Genomic DNA, 9,715 nt, shown 5'->3' with positions numbered 1-9,715 from the left:
TATCAAAACGACGTGCTTTCTGTCACGACCACGAATATCCAATACTTAAGGTTTCGGCAATTGTATTTAGTCTTGCAGCACAAGATCTTCCGCGATTCAGGCAGCGCTGGGGGCACCAGATGGTCATGCGGGAATGTTCAGAAGCAACAAAATTACCTAGAATAGTGACAGTGAACGCGTGGCAAAGAATCTATGTTGGATGACGTCGTTGTGTTCGATGACGTCGCCTCGCAGCAGCGACGATGACGAAGGCGTGGTGTGCGCACGGCAGCGCACCTCAGCCGGTGCCACCAGCAGCAGGTATCCGTCGGTGGCGTCCAAGACGCATCCTCCCTCCGGCAGGCTGAGGTCGTCCCGGCCGCAGACGCGAATCACCGACCTGGTGCAGTCGATCGAGTCGCAGCTGCTCAACCGATCGGCAAGGCCTCCCTTGGGCGCCGTGAACACCGTCAGCGAGAGTGCCAGCCGCAAGGAGTCCGAGGTAAGGCTGCTGCGGAGAATGAACATCCACACATATACACGCACACAAACAGAGGCACACGCATTCACCCACACGCACGCACGCACGCACGAGCACGCACGCACACTCACTCACACTCACTCACTCACTCACTCACTCACTCACTCACCTCACTCACTCACTCACTCACTCACTCACTCACTCACTCACTCACTCACTCAAGCACGCACGCACGCACGCACGCACACACACACACACACACACACACACACACACACACACACACACACACACACACACACCGAGAGACGCACACACGCACGCATAGGTGCGCCGCGTGAACGGAGTACATTCTGGCTTACTTTCTCAGGAAGGTGCTTTCTACGCTGAATTTCGGGACCGAATCGACAATTACGAAAACATCTCTTTTTATTGCGATAGCAATTATATGGACACTTCAAAGCAGATTCTGCCGTCGGCGTCGCCGTCGCCGTGAGGTTCCGTATGACGTCATTTGGAGATGAAATCGTCGCCGCGCGCCGAACGCTGTATGTGCGAGTGAAAGGGCGCGAGCGGCGCGTCTTTCACGGGGAGTGAACGCACGGCGGAGAACAAACGCGCGTTCTGCGCCGTGCTCGCTTAAGGGCTGCAGAAGTAGGCGTCTCTTTTCCTCCTTTACAATCACCATATATGTAGAGCAAACGCGCCTTCTTCGGACGCGCGAGAGGCCGTGGGGGAGGGGGAGGGAAGGGAGGCGACGTTTAGCTGCGGCACCAAGTGCCTATTTATATCAGAGGCTCCAGCAACAGTCACCAACGCCGCACGCATTTTGAGCTAACGCGGGCAAAACGCCGATGGCGTCGACAACAGTTCTGCGTGTTGTTGCTACCAAAGCCGCTCACCTTACTTCGTATGACATTGCTGTGTTGCTATCGCATTCATTGCTTCGCCCTTAGGGCGAAACTGTGACATTTTTAAGAAGTCCAAAGTCAGTGAGTGACCGGAATCGATAATAACACGCACCCTATCGCCAGCGGACGACGCCTGTGATTGTGAGTTGCTCTAGCGTATACGGTCGTGCGTGCATCTTTCCGAGTTTGGGAGCCGGCTTTTATTCCAAATTTTATTTGTTTATTGTTAACTTGATTTATTTATCTTATGTAAGTTTATTTGTTAATGCATTGCGATCCTCCGTAACACTTTTTGTCAAGATGTTTGCTTATGTTTCCTTTCTTGAAAACTCTGCGCTCACTGCGTGCCTGTCAAGAATGATATGTCACGCTGATGACTCGCACCTCGTTCATGGCCCATGGAAGTACCGGGCGCGCAGCGTTAAACAAAGGACAAAGGACCTCTGGCCTCTTGTAGTTTTAAACAGGTTTTAATTAAAAACTGAATTCAGTAGCACGTCCATGGCCAGAGCGATAGAATGAGCATACGGTGATGGTCGAGCTAAACCATTAAGCTGCCCGGATCGGCAGTGCAGCACTACAGGTGTCTCCCTTCGCACGCGCTGCCCACGGGAAGCGCTTCTCATCAACACCACCGTTTCACACGCGCCTTCTCGTCGTCATCGAGTCTCTCTTCATGTCGGTCTTAAAAAACTCTTTGTTTAGGTATAAATTTTTCCCCTACTACATGTTACATGTATTAGGGGATTTTTTTTTTCTGCATTTTTCATATACATAGTACACATTTGGTGGAAAACAACTTTCAGAAACAGGATACAAAAAGAGACACATCAATTTTAAAATTTTCTAAAAGTAACGGATACGGCGTCATTCACGCCGTCAATGTTTATTTATGGCTTCAGATGACCCACATATTTATATACAATGACGTATACAGATATGTATACTTTGGATACATATTTATGCACACTTTGACGAATGTATACTTTTATGTATACTTTGACGAATCTCCAGCTTTCTCAATATATTTTTTATTCGAAGGACTCCAAAATCTGGTTAGCATTTCCTTTTAATATACTATGTAACATCCTTTGGTAATATCCCAACAAAGAAATAGAGCAATAACTGGAACAAGAAAAGCTTATCGCAGGTGCCCAAACTTCCTGTTCTACATTGCAGGGCGTGTTGAATATTTGATTTTTGAGACCCAAGTTCGTAGAAGAAATATTCAGCTTTTTCATCAAGGGAATATTTCGTCCTCACAAATTCACTGTCTTCGTAGTCGTTATCGACTAGCTTTGCACCTGGATGTACTATAGGACTATTTATCACAACTTTAGCAAAAGAAGTGTCCCTAACGCCATATTAAGTCTAGAAGTAAAATGACCTGTCGTGCTTGTTAAAAATGCTTCAGCGAACAAAGACAACGGAGCCGCTAAAGAAGTAATGGAGCCTCGCTTTTACAGCCACCTGAAGCCGCATGGCGTCAAATTCACACATCGTAAAGTAAATCATCATCCAACCGTGAAAAAGATTTTCTAACGTTTTTTTCTTCTTTCTGCTGTTTTTGACTACATTTTTGAAGACGAGGTCTTCATTGGCGATTCACACGGCTTTGGTGTACGTGGGATTTGAATATCTATGAGGCGTCTTCAAAGAAGGGCCCTTCCAGGCCTCCAGAGCGTCGTAGCGAGTCACAAACGGTATCAAAATGTTGGTGTCGACGAGACACGGAGCGAGAATCAGTCGCAGAGTAGGTAAAATTAATGGAACGGCGGTAATCAGCCCCAATATAGTAGACAATTAAGCACATTGCACAATAGACAGTACTGTTTCCGCCTGGCTTTTTTTTTTAATTTTTTAAAAAGCTGTCAATCGGAGTCGATGCAAAAGAAGACAAGGTCGACGTGCATGGTTCATGCATTTTTATGTACTGAAATTGGGGGAAATGAAGATGGTGCAATGTTGCTTAATTGAATGATATTGTTGCATTCCTTTCCTTGTGCTATTGTCAAATCCTAGTTTGTTCCCCGCACCCTCAACTACTTTTCTCATATTGAGTATTTTTATTCGCTTTTTACGTGCATGTACGTCAACGTTGTCTTGTTTCCTGTCGCATTTAGGTAGCACTCCTTTCTTTCTATAGAATATTCCTGGCAACCTTGACAATAAAAATATTTGGCAGTGACGACGGCATAAAGTGGAATGACGCATGTCGCTGGCATATTTGAATTTTTTTCAGCACCAGACAGGCATTCCTTCACCACGTAACTGCATCAACGCGGTGAAAGCGTTTTTTTTTAATGTTTACATCGTTTCCTTAATCTTCTGCTATACCTTTTCTGTAATGGCATCTTCACGCCGCCAGGGCCTTGTGACGGTTCACAAGAAGCGGGAACTTTAAAGAAAGGAGTGTGTGTTAGGCAGCCACGAATAACTTTGAAGCTATCGTACATTACGTTCCTTGTACTTATACGGGCATTGCTTTTATTTGTAAAGATCCCGTGCCATTTCGCCTTCTGAATCTGTCAGCACCAAGTCAATTCAACGCAAAGGTGCGCGTTACTTCATTAATGGAGATATCATAAGTTTAAAAGAAAGCATTGGAGGCTATCCAGCGCTTAACTGTACTGCTTCGTGCTAACTCTTCATTTTTTTTCGCACAAGTGTCTCAAGAGGCAGGGAATTGCATTAAATAATTGTTTGAATTGGGGTGCCCTCAGAAACACTTTGTAAATATACTTAGAAGTAGTGCGCTGCTGGGTTTACCTTGCAGCATTAATCCAAGTGCTTGAGGTATAGCAAGGAACTAGGCTGTCGTGTAGCGGCTACCATCATAGCCAGTTTTCATATATGCAGCTAATTTAGCAGCTAATAGATAGTGCTCACTCAGAAGTTGTGCTATCGGTCAACAGCTTGCGATGTCGCGGCTATGTGGCTGAACATGATTTACGTTTAGCCACGTCTTGTTCCTGGTGGATGAACCACGACTTGTTCCACAAGCTGAAATTATGCATCCGATAGTGACAGTGGGGCCCAAAGTAGCTGCATCTAGTTGCAGATTAACGAAATATACAACACAGTATCGAATTCCTCCCCGAAAATGCAAAGAAGAGTGCAGCGAATGCAAAGAAGTGGACGTAGCAGTTAGCTATAAGTTCGACTCGTTCCTTTATGTATGGCTAGAGCGTACGCAGTCGCATTTATAGTCAGCTGCACGGATCGTACCTTTGTGCGTTTATAATGACAGCCATCACCAGCCCTGGCCTTGAAATTTGTTTAGAGATGCTGCATTGGTCACGCTTGCCAAGATATTTTAAAATTTAATCAGAGAACGTTTGTATAGGTGAAAAATATATTTGATAGTACGTACGGTCGATCGAACGCGTGTTCACTTTACGATTATATTTGCCTTGGCGCACAGAATACTGATATGCCGTATTTTTTTCTTCAGCAGAAGGTCGAGACTGCAGTTCTCAACTCTGGTGACCAAAGGATTGCGACGTTAGTGTGTTTCTTGCTTTGGAGCGGTACGAGTGTGAGCGGGCAACGTATTTTTAAATAAATTAATTGAGTTCTGGGCTTATACCTGCCAAAACTACAATATGATTGTGAGGCACGCCGTAGTGGGGGTTGGCAGTTTGGTCTAGTAAGTTAAAAGCGCAACCGAAGACGGGACGACAGCAAACACAGACAAGCGCTTACTTCCAACTGAGTTTAATGCAGAAAACCGAGGATTTTATACATGTTGGTAGAAAGCAGTATTACAAGATAAGGGAGAAAAAACCCGCCACGTGTAAAACCAAAACCTTCACCGAAGGTGGGGCGTTAGGAAGTTAACGACTAATAAAATTACCGCGAGCGCCTGTCGCACCAGCAGTCGCAATCCAAGAAAGCCAGGGCCAGAATTCAGAAAAACCTCTTACGCTAGAACTTTTCGTAAGAAATAATTTTAGCCAATCTAGATGCCAGACATATCATTAGCGGAGATGGCCAGCCAATGGCAAAGCGAACTTATGAAATAAAATCTTTGTGAATCAGGCCCCAGTTATCTTTCTGATAATGACGCAGAAGGTTTGCTGACACGCGCACTCCTCTCGTTTCATCTGTGCAGCTTCGACTGTAACCCAAGTGCGAACGTCATTGTGTTTGTAAAAAACCGTGGAGTGTTCAAACACTGGGGTACAGCCATGATTGTTACAATGTATAGCCCCCCAAAAAACCGTCTTTTTTGTTCCGTACGTGAACAAAAAAGAAAAGGAAAAAAAACGGTTTTCGTGATGTGTAGATTTGAATCTGAAATGTTGATATATCACAAGTAGCTTATCCGTAGAACATGTAGTCAGATTAAGCACTTTTATGCGGTGCGTATGTGGGCTTAGCGACTAGGGCCCCTTGAAAGCAATTTGTGTGTTTCCTGCTATTTGCTCGACGGGGTGGACTGAAATTATTTTTCGAGGAAGCACCTATATGTATAGGTACTGTATTGTCTAAATATTTTCCGCAATAAGACAGATAACACAAATGTAATCACTCATATCATCACTGATGGTACAACTTCGAACAGTATATTGACCCTAAATCTTTACCAGAGCTAGGAGCGGACGTCGTAGCTTACACCGCGAGAACCTCTGGGAGCTTCGCGAAATTGTTCAGTGGCCTACTGACTGATCACCTATCGTCACAACTATCTCTCTTACAACCAGCTCTCGATGAATCCGGGACCCAAACACGCAAAACAAAAATGCACTGGAGCCGCAATGCTAAAGAAGACAGCAGAGCTGATGGGCACCTAGCTAGTCCTGGCCTTTGTGTCAGGCTAAGCACTACCAAGTCATCCCAAGCAATTTCCAAAATTTATTGATTATTGATCGATTATCGAGTAGCTATTGATTGGCTATCACATGGTATTGGCCACGTGTTTGGGCTAGGCTAAGCACTACCAAACCATCCCCAGCATTTTCCGTAATTTATTATTTGTCGACTATTGATTAGCTATTCATTGGCTATCGATTCGCTCTCGATGATTGACTAAGCTTAAGTAGTCCCAACCATGCTTAGCTAGACTTAGCCAGGCTCAGCTTCGCTAGTTCACAGGGGTATGTGCCATAGCGCTTGGATCCTTTCTGCAATACCGCCAGGGTAGGCCCACATCCCACTTTTTTTCTGTTAACGCGCTACAAATTACGGCCGGCTTAAACAGTTCCGCTGTTAAAATTTGACAGTTTTACACGAAGGCACATCATTTAAAGCGATAGCAAGATCTACAGTTGCGCTCGAGGCCCTCGCGTGGTGTTCTAAATATACGCGGAGGCGACAAGGCGCAACGCAGCACGCGAGACAACTGAATGCTGCCGTGCAGCAGGAGCCGCGTTGTGACAGATTACCAAGCGTGTCACAACGCTAGCGTGACCAGGAATGCCGGTAACGGCGTCACTGGCGTCGCACATAGATGGCTCACAAGATGAGCCCGGCGGGAAGCCCGCCGGCATTTGTCAGCGCCCACAGAAAGGATTAGGTAGACCCAGCTTGACGTTCTTTGTCCGTTACGCTACGACATGTGTACACACATCGGTGTGGTATGCACACAGATGCTAAGCAGGAGCGCTAATGTGTGAGTGCGCAAAGCTCGTGCCAGCAGTTTAAGACAGACTGCTCGCTGCACTGTGGGCTCCTCGCAGAGCTGATTGCGCGGAGCGTGACGGTGCGTCCACTTTGATCACTTCGTCGCTTTTGCAGCTAACACCTTGTAATCTACCACGTGCGGGCAGCGCATGCACGTCGATATTGTGACAGCACGGTGGTGGCACCAACGTTGGGAACGCGCCTCGAATGTCCGTATAATCGCTATCGCAATAACATTTCTTGCGCTAAAGCTGTTCGAAAGAGCAGGTGGCAGGTAATCGTGACATTATAGACGCATTCGTATACCGAAGGCGGTCGGCCAGTGGCAAATCTTACTTACGAACGAAAAGCTTTGTGAATTCGGCCCCTGGTTCGCGGCACTCGACTGACGTGTTGCGTGTAAGAGGCGAATGCCGGAAGTTTCCGGAGCTTAAGTTGTGTCGTTTCGGTTTTTTTTTTCAGGGACCTTGTGGGAGCAGCAAAACCTGCAGCGTCGTCATCAGGTATGCACGTCGTCTCCAGTTCGGAGTGCCCTTGTATTAATATGCGTCGGTAACAAAATATTGTGTGAACGAAGAAATCCTTCAAAAAGCTCCAGACTCCAGTTACTCATCGATTCCCTTAGTTCTATTGCCGGGAATCTTAGTTATGACGTCATGGATACGTTTGAGACTTCGAATTTTGACATCCCCCGTCCCGTGTTCCTGGTAAACTCTGAAAGAGCTCTAGTGTCACTTCAAGAGGGAGATTAATTGTGGGAAGTCACCTGGAGAATTCTTCACTTGACACAAGCATAGAATAAACGAACGTCCCTGCGGCAATAATTTCGCTCATCGAGGACATATCTCGATGCGGGAGAATGATTTAACGATACAGGTATTATCACTGCAGGTATTGGTCTGGAAGCAGTGCGTTGGCGAAAACAGATTATTGCCGGGATGGCCACGTATCACCTTATGTAATCATCTTTGAGTCATTAAGCGTATATTCTTAGAGGTGGGCAGCGCTACCCGGACGATCGACAGAGGAAGAGACGATACGGAGCGCTGATTGACAACTTATTTATTATTTCAATGAAGTTGAATATATATATATATATATATATATATATATATATTTGTACAAAGTTTGATCATGTGATGCGTACATGTGATGACAGGTTCTCAGCCTATCTTGCCATCCAAAAACTTAGTTTCGTTATCATGCAGAGAGATAGAGGTCTGGCTGACACATGTGTCTGAGTTAACATGCATGTAGGAGGCTTCTACAATCTCGCGGTTGATTTGGTTTCTATTTTTATACAGTACTTCAGCTTTTTCAAACGCGGGTTTGCATGGGCGAATTCTACAATGCGCGGCCAGAGAATATATTGCTTGTGAAGAAGCAGGCAACGAAATAGTTTCGAAGACTTTCAAACTTCGAATCACATCCCAACAGATCAGTCACACGATGACGGTGTTGGACGGCAATTCCATACTCTGGCACCCGCAACGACTGGCATTGTGAACCATCCCGCTTCTTAAAAGCGGAAACTCCGTAGAACTCTCGCGAAGACCTCGAATATGTAGAAAAGGAAACGCATTAGAAATATTTTTTAGAGCACAGCTCTTAGGCACCCGTTCCTGCATCTTGCGTCGGCGTCCCTCGGTGTTACCGAGCGAACGAGCACATCAAAGGATGAAAGGCGAACGCGGAGCGCAGCGGCGATGAAAGACGGCGATAGCGAAGTGAGGGCGAGGAGGAAAGCGGAGGAGGAGGTTACGGCGAAATCATAGAATAAAAGCGTAGTGCCGTGCAGACGGGCTTTGCGGCGACGACGGCCGAGATGGCACCATAGTAGCGTGCCGTCGTCTGTTGACCGATGGCATGCGGCGAGCGCGTCCACCGATACCATTTATGGAAACAAAGCGCCGCATGAGCGGAGGTCTGTTTGCGGCGGCTGCTGCGAATCGCGCCCCTGCGTCACCCACGTGCTGCCTCTCGCGATCTGCGGACTAGCGAGGCAGTCGCGCCACTTTTCACTCCGTTTGCAATGTGCCGGACGAGACAGGTTGTCCGCGCCAGCCAATATTTTGCGAAATGAACACACGTATAGAACTGCGCTCAACTTTCGGATTAGGGAGTATCGTAATCGTCGGGGAATTTTTTTCATACAAACTGGTCGTGTTGACAGAAGAAAATTGCCTTTATTTCACTGCAGGTGCTGAAAGAAAAGGACGGCCACCTGTGTTGAAAGATTACATCGACGACGACGAGAGCATGGAGGAGGTCAGCTAGAGGAGCCAAATCTCACTGTTCTTGAGACAGCTATTAAATTGACCGCAGTGGTTTTATGGTCTGATTGTTGTCAGTGATGATGTGACTTGCAGGATTTGTTGCAGTGATTCCTGTAGCACTGATGAACTTTGCATTCTGATGCCTAAGAAACACTGAAAACTTCGGCGCTTCGTTTGACTGTGCACTTTTATACGTATGATATTTTTGGCATGTGCTGTGTTTGTCGCCCTTCATGCCGTAATTGAGAACCGTAGGGCATAAGATAGCCGGTGCGCTAAATCTGCGCTACAGTTTAGTGAGAAATCGTAGACATACAAAAAATATATCACATCATGCAAAGTTCTCCTGCACCGACCAAATGACGGCTGACTGGTTGCTTTATGCTCAGCGGAGCAAATACAGAATCTAAGCGTATACGGATTTTTTGCTTTTCGAACTTGTT

At 46.3% G+C, this 9,715-nt stretch overlaps 1 long non-coding RNA gene across 1 annotated transcript; it reads left to right on the top strand.

Moving 5' to 3' along the window:
- The first annotated feature begins 237 nt into the window (after positions 1-237).
- On the top strand, positions 238-9,285 carry LOC119434948 (uncharacterized). The gene is made up of 4 exons (XR_007464618.1): positions 238-481; positions 4,826-4,875; positions 7,459-7,499; positions 9,197-9,285. It is a non-coding gene; the product is annotated as an uncharacterized LOC119434948 (long non-coding RNA).
- Positions 9,286-9,715: the final 430 nt, after the last annotated feature.

Source organism: Dermacentor silvarum, unplaced genomic scaffold, assembly GCF_013339745.2.
Source record: "Dermacentor silvarum isolate Dsil-2018 unplaced genomic scaffold, BIME_Dsil_1.4 Seq3344, whole genome shotgun sequence".
In the NCBI taxonomy this organism is placed as follows: Eukaryota; Metazoa; Arthropoda; class Arachnida; order Ixodida; family Ixodidae; genus Dermacentor; species Dermacentor silvarum.
The sequence above is the reverse complement of the archived record's forward strand: the minus strand, read 5'-3'. Positions and strand labels throughout refer to the sequence as shown.